This window comes from Olea europaea, unplaced genomic scaffold (genome assembly GCF_002742605.1).
Source record: "Olea europaea var. sylvestris unplaced genomic scaffold, O_europaea_v1 scaffold1110, whole genome shotgun sequence".
Taxonomy (NCBI): Eukaryota; Viridiplantae; Streptophyta; class Magnoliopsida; order Lamiales; family Oleaceae; genus Olea; species Olea europaea.
The window spans coordinates 200,272-206,271 of record NW_019228470.1 but is presented as its reverse complement, the minus strand read 5'-3'; positions in this window follow the sequence as shown (position 1 = coordinate 206,271).

Sequence of the window (6,000 nt, the reverse complement as noted above, 5' to 3'; positions counted from 1 at the left end):
AAAAAGAAAATATCTTACCTTTTTAGTAAGGTGGCAGCGTGACATCTTTTTCACAGCTATATAAGTACTTATCCCACCTAAATCAAATTATTAATTAATTATCTCAAGATGCATGATCCATTAAATTAATAACTTATGTCTTTTTAGTTTAAACTCAATTTAGCTCAATCAATGTGAAGTCAATTACATAGCTTTTAACTAAATAAAGTTTATTTTCCATGCTAAAATACTTACATTATTTATCGATTTAAAACCACTTTACCATTTTACCATTTTATAATATTGCAATCTAGCTAAGTACTAAGTTAAACACGAAAAATTATTTATTTCGAAAGTTAAGATAAGATTTAGGAATGAGACAGACCAACCAACCAAACAGATACGAACGGACGTATTTCTAATTAATTAGTGGAACATCACAAAGCACAAATTAATTCTTAAAAAGGTAATGCATCTGAACAACTTAAAAATCGATTAGATGTGGATGCGATTGAGATTAGGATGTCAAACCAAAACAATTAATTGATTGATTTTATCTATCATACTCTTGTAAATTACTTAATTGGTCATCAATCTCTTCTCTTTTCTTCTCCTCTCTTCTCTTCAATATAGGGGTGTAAAGAAAAAGCTAAAAACAAAAAGTAACCTTAATTATTGTGAATAATGGATTGGATGGGGTCAAAGTGTGAAGATAATCAAAGATAATGGAACTAGTGGACCCAACATTCTATTCATTAATTAAAAGTAAATGGTGTGTTGTTTTTTCTATTTATTCTGTTAAAAAAAAAAAAAAAAAAAAAAAAAGGAGATAGTATCGATAAAATAAGTTAGGTTTGCAAGGTCCATAGTCGTCACTCATGACATAATTTTTTTTTAGTACTTTTCGCCCATTTCCACCGAGCCCACCAACCTTTGAATATTCTTTTATTTAGAGACCTCCTTTTTGGCCAGGGCCAAAAACAGGCCTATGGTGCCCCCCCCGCCCCTCCGATAGGGGGGCGCCACACGGGACCCCTGTATTTAGGCCTGTTTTTTGCCCTGACTTTGTGGCCTTTTTCTTTATTTTATTAGTTCTTCGGTCATTAATGGTCATATTTTTCTCATTTTCTATTGACATATATAACATGTAAGCACCACTTTAAGGAAAACATGTTTACAAGTATCATTAATCATGTTGGATTATTCACAATGTAAGTCCCTGTTTGGGTTTCATTATTTCAAATTATAATGAAGGGAATAATAATTTTTTTAAGAATCTATGGTAAAAAAAGGAAGGAAATTTTTTTTAGATTTACGTGTAATATTATTTTATTAAAAATGTGTGATTGATGAGAACAGAGCAAAAAATAAATTTTAATTTAATGAGGACCAAATATGGTCTAAAGATACTGTAAAATTTGTACTAACTAAAATTAGGCCATGTTTGTCATCCATTATTCGAAAATTAAACAGTTTTAAATAGTATTTTTTGAAAAATATATAGTTAAAAAGTAAGGAGGCTTTATTAGTTTGTGCGTAGAATATTTTATTGTGTGAATGTGTAGTAAAGAATAATATTGTTGTAAACAATTTAAAATTTTAAAAATTATCAAACAGTGACTTATTTTCAACTACATATTCTCGTAATAAATTTTTATTTTACATAAATTCAAAATTTTTGTTTACTTTGTAACTACACGTTCATCTAAAAATCACTTCGTACAAAATTCATTCTGAAAAATAGAGCTCCATCGGGATCACAATGTTTTGCTGTCTTTCAGAGTATAAACATTATGGTTAAAGTTGTCTAAGCTAGAAAAGATAAATGATTAAATGTTACTATTCAATCAAGGTACAAAACCTACGGTCTTCAACTAAAGATTAAAATATAGTTAATATGTATACCTATTTAACTAAATTTTCATCAATATAATAATAAAAACTGTAGTAGTAACCAGATATCAAGGTGGAATCGCTTCTTGAAATTCATTTTTTCAAATAAAGATGCACATAAATAATCAATGAGTAGTCAATTCAATCAATTCGCGGTAAAAAAAGTCAATTCAACGTGTATCTATCAATTTTTTTTACATTTAAACTTAGGCTACATGCCAATCCCCACTAAAGACAGGCTAGAGTGGGGCCGAGAACCACACCCCATTTATTATTACTTTTATTTTTTAGACACGTTAATTGTTGAATTATGATCAAAATTTCTTTAAATATTGGAGTTTTCAATGAAGAGACTTTCAAGAAATCTAAAGATGGACAAAGGAGTAGAAGTCATCGCATTTTGGCTCGTTGGGCTTTCATCTCCTTCCCGAGCGCTCAAAACATAAAGCCCACCACTCGCCTACCACGAACTTGGGAACTTAAGCGCCGCACGTAGTAAGCTTTGCCGCTCAAGCATCGGTGTTATCTGGCCCATGGGCTATTTCACGCTTTGACAAATTTTATAATGCTCTTTCCATCTAAAACACTATGCCCCTGTTTGGAGTAGCTTTTTCACAAAAAAAAAAAATAAATAAATAAATAATAATAATAATAATAATAAAGAAGAAGAAGAACCGCAAATTTTTTACCCTTTTTTGGTCACCTAGGATCTACCTCTGAGAGTGTTGGTTAAAAAAAATGGCTGCAAATGGGTGGCCAACGATCCAAAAACTGATTGTTTTTTTATTTTTTTTATTTATTTTTTTGCTCTAAAACTTTCCTTCAAACAAGGGCTATAATAAGGGTTCGACTTGTACTTTACATATAGTTGGCTTTTCATTGTAATACAAAGCAGTTGGAAACACAAAATCATTGTATTCCTTAATCATATATTGAATTCTCCTCCTTTGCCCATGATTTTTTCCACGTAAATTCTTTTTTGTTTTGTGTTTTTGTGATTGTTTATGAAAGTTACTAGTTCGAGCCTAAAACATCTAGGAGGGGTGAATAGGTGAACACTACGAGATTGAAATAACCCATTAAAAGTAATAAGTCACTTTTTTAATTGTTTCTAAATAATTAATCGAACAAATCAAATTATCCTACGTTGAACTACTACAGTTTGTAATGTGAAAGCAATAAATAACACAAGAATTGTTAAGGGAGAAATCCATCTAGGTTAAAACTCCGAAACCAAACCAATAACTTCCACTATAGCCAATGATAAACTCACGGTATGATCTAGTCTAGAAAATTCCACTAAACTCGCTGATCTACTTCCTATAATCTCCAAGATCAGCTGCAACGTGTTTAACTCACACCTATTCCCGATCTTCTGGAATTGTCTATCCCCTATGGATCACCAAGAATTCTTTGTTCTTGTACTCTTCCTGTGCTTCTGGTCAAACATCCCTCAATATTTAGTTACCTCTGAAATCTCTTGAGAAAGTACCTTCTTTTATGTATATAGAAAGTCGATGTTTTAGATTATATGAAGTTGATGTTTTTCCTAAATATGTGGTTGTATGAATTCAAGAATCAATGGATAAATCAAAGGCTTGAACGTGTTCTTGAATATATGAATGATGATATGGAAAAAGCTATAATGACAACCGCCACCCAATTTGCGTTAAGGCAAGGGTATATATAGTAAAAGGCATTTAGGTGTATGAGCTAATTAAAACTCTTAAAAAACTCGAACTAGAGTTTTGCATGTAACACCATTGCTTGAACGCCAGACTAGCAACAGTCGAGCGATGGTGTGTCACTCAAGCAAAAACTCGGCGACAGGTGGGCGACAAGATTTCTATTTTTCTGTTCAAGCATCATCATATAGGTGATAGGCTAGCGGAAATCAGGCTGCTCTTTCCTCTTTGTTCCAAACTCAAACCCTAGGTTACCTATTTCATTTATACAATATTTTAATTGAGTCCTAGACTTTATCAATTTTCATATTAGTCCTTTTGTCTAAAAAATTGTCAGTACAATTAAATCCTAACAAATTCCCCCTTGACATTTTATGTCAAAATTAAACAATACAAATCAAGGAAGTAGAATCAAACGAATCTATCCAAACTCAAACTGAATGTCAATTTTTTGCATTCCTTGTTAAACATGTTTTCCTGAAATCGACAATTCAAATAACAAATGTAAAAACACGTGATACAGGAAGTATAACAATTTAAACACATTATCATAAATATGCTATCCAGATTGAGAAGTAATAGCAATGTTAATCAAAACATCAACTGAAACATTAATATCACCAAACATCAAAAACTCAAAGAAACTATGCATTATGATATGGAATGCCATGATTGAAAAATACAATTATCTCTCCCCTTACAATCATCTTTTCCCCATAATGCAAACTCTCTAAAAAATGCAATCAAATGCAAATGCAAATGCAAATCTATCTCTCTCTCTCTCTCTCTCTCTCTCTCTCTCTCTCTCATTTTCTTACAAATAACAAAGGGAACTTTATCAAATAAAATTGAACATCAATACATAATAACTCAAAGATCTTGTTGATAGTATGCACAAGCATATTCAATAATCAGTATACTTTCTACATAATCAGTTATGTTAAAATGGAGTAAATTGTATAAGTAGCCTATATGTGTAAAGTGTTGCTAATCCTTTGTAAGCAAGACTCCAAACCTTAATTTTGTGAGAAATGACATGATATCCATAACTGTCAATAAGTTTATTCCTCTATATATGAAAGTCAAACAAAAAATAGCATATAGGGCACATAAAAGAAGCTCATTTTGCATGTATACTATTCCTTTCTCCCCCTGACTTTGAGCATATATATTTTTACACAATATCTATATTTTCAAGTTCATCATTTTTCTATTCAATTTTTACATCTTATGTGCAGGCTCTTCTTCATTAAATGACTAAGATGACCCATGTTGTGAGCTTTAGATCAGTTAACCCAAGTCAGCTGACCATATCACAAGATTATGAAAAACTCCTCAAGCTTAATTGTACAAGTCAAATAGGCTCCGAAGAAGAGCATAAGATATTGAGCTTTATCTCTCAAGGAAATATACTTGAACTTAGTTTTACTAAAATAAGATTAATTCATGTTCAAGGTCACTTTACCAACATGTGACTATCATTTCAAATCTCACACACACGGTTAAGTCCTACTCACAATATCATAGTGTGAGCAGTGCAAATGGTACATAAAAAAATCTATACTAAGTACTCCATAAAAATATAAACAAAGTAATGAAAAATACACTATAGCACATAAATTAAACTCATACTTGGTCACAACACGCACTTCCAAGTTTATCATCTATAATGTTGTAGTTAAAAAAAAAGCCCCTTTTTAAACATAAATGCACCAATCACATAAAAAAATTCAACATACAAAACACGAAAAATATGCATGTGGAAACGTAAACATGATAAAGATGTACATACATGAACCTACTACCTAAAAAAAAAACTACAAAAATGAGATGCATGTGATAATGAATGAATCACGAAGAATAAGTGCACGTGCAGCAGACATACCTAATTAGTTGGGTATACAAACGTTCTTACCTTTAAAAGCACCATGATTTATTTCAAAAAATTTCAGATCACTTTTCTTCATCCAAACTTGCCTAGTGGAAGATTTAATCCTAATCAACTATGTCATTAACTCGGTCAATTGACTTACCTGATTAGCTAGAAAGTCAATTCTGATATCAAAATCCTGACTTTTATTTCTATTGAAGTTCTGATTTCTATTTCTATTCAGGAATTTATGATACTTAGGCCTGACATGTCCTAACTCACCACAATTGAAACAATTGGGGACAAACCTAGGACTAAGGTTATGTGGTTGTTGATTTCTATTCCTAGGCTAATAGGTTCTACATTGTCTAGTAGGTCTCTGTCCTACGAGTTCCTTATTTGTGGGTTCAGGGTTAGGAACATATTTGGGTTGGTCAATGGTAGGGACAAAAATGGTTTTGGAAATACAAGCAGTATTGTGATCGTTCTCCTTATATCATAGACCTCTCTTATTACTAACAGGCATGTCCATTCATAAGATGTTATCAAGCTTTATTGAACCACTAGAGAATG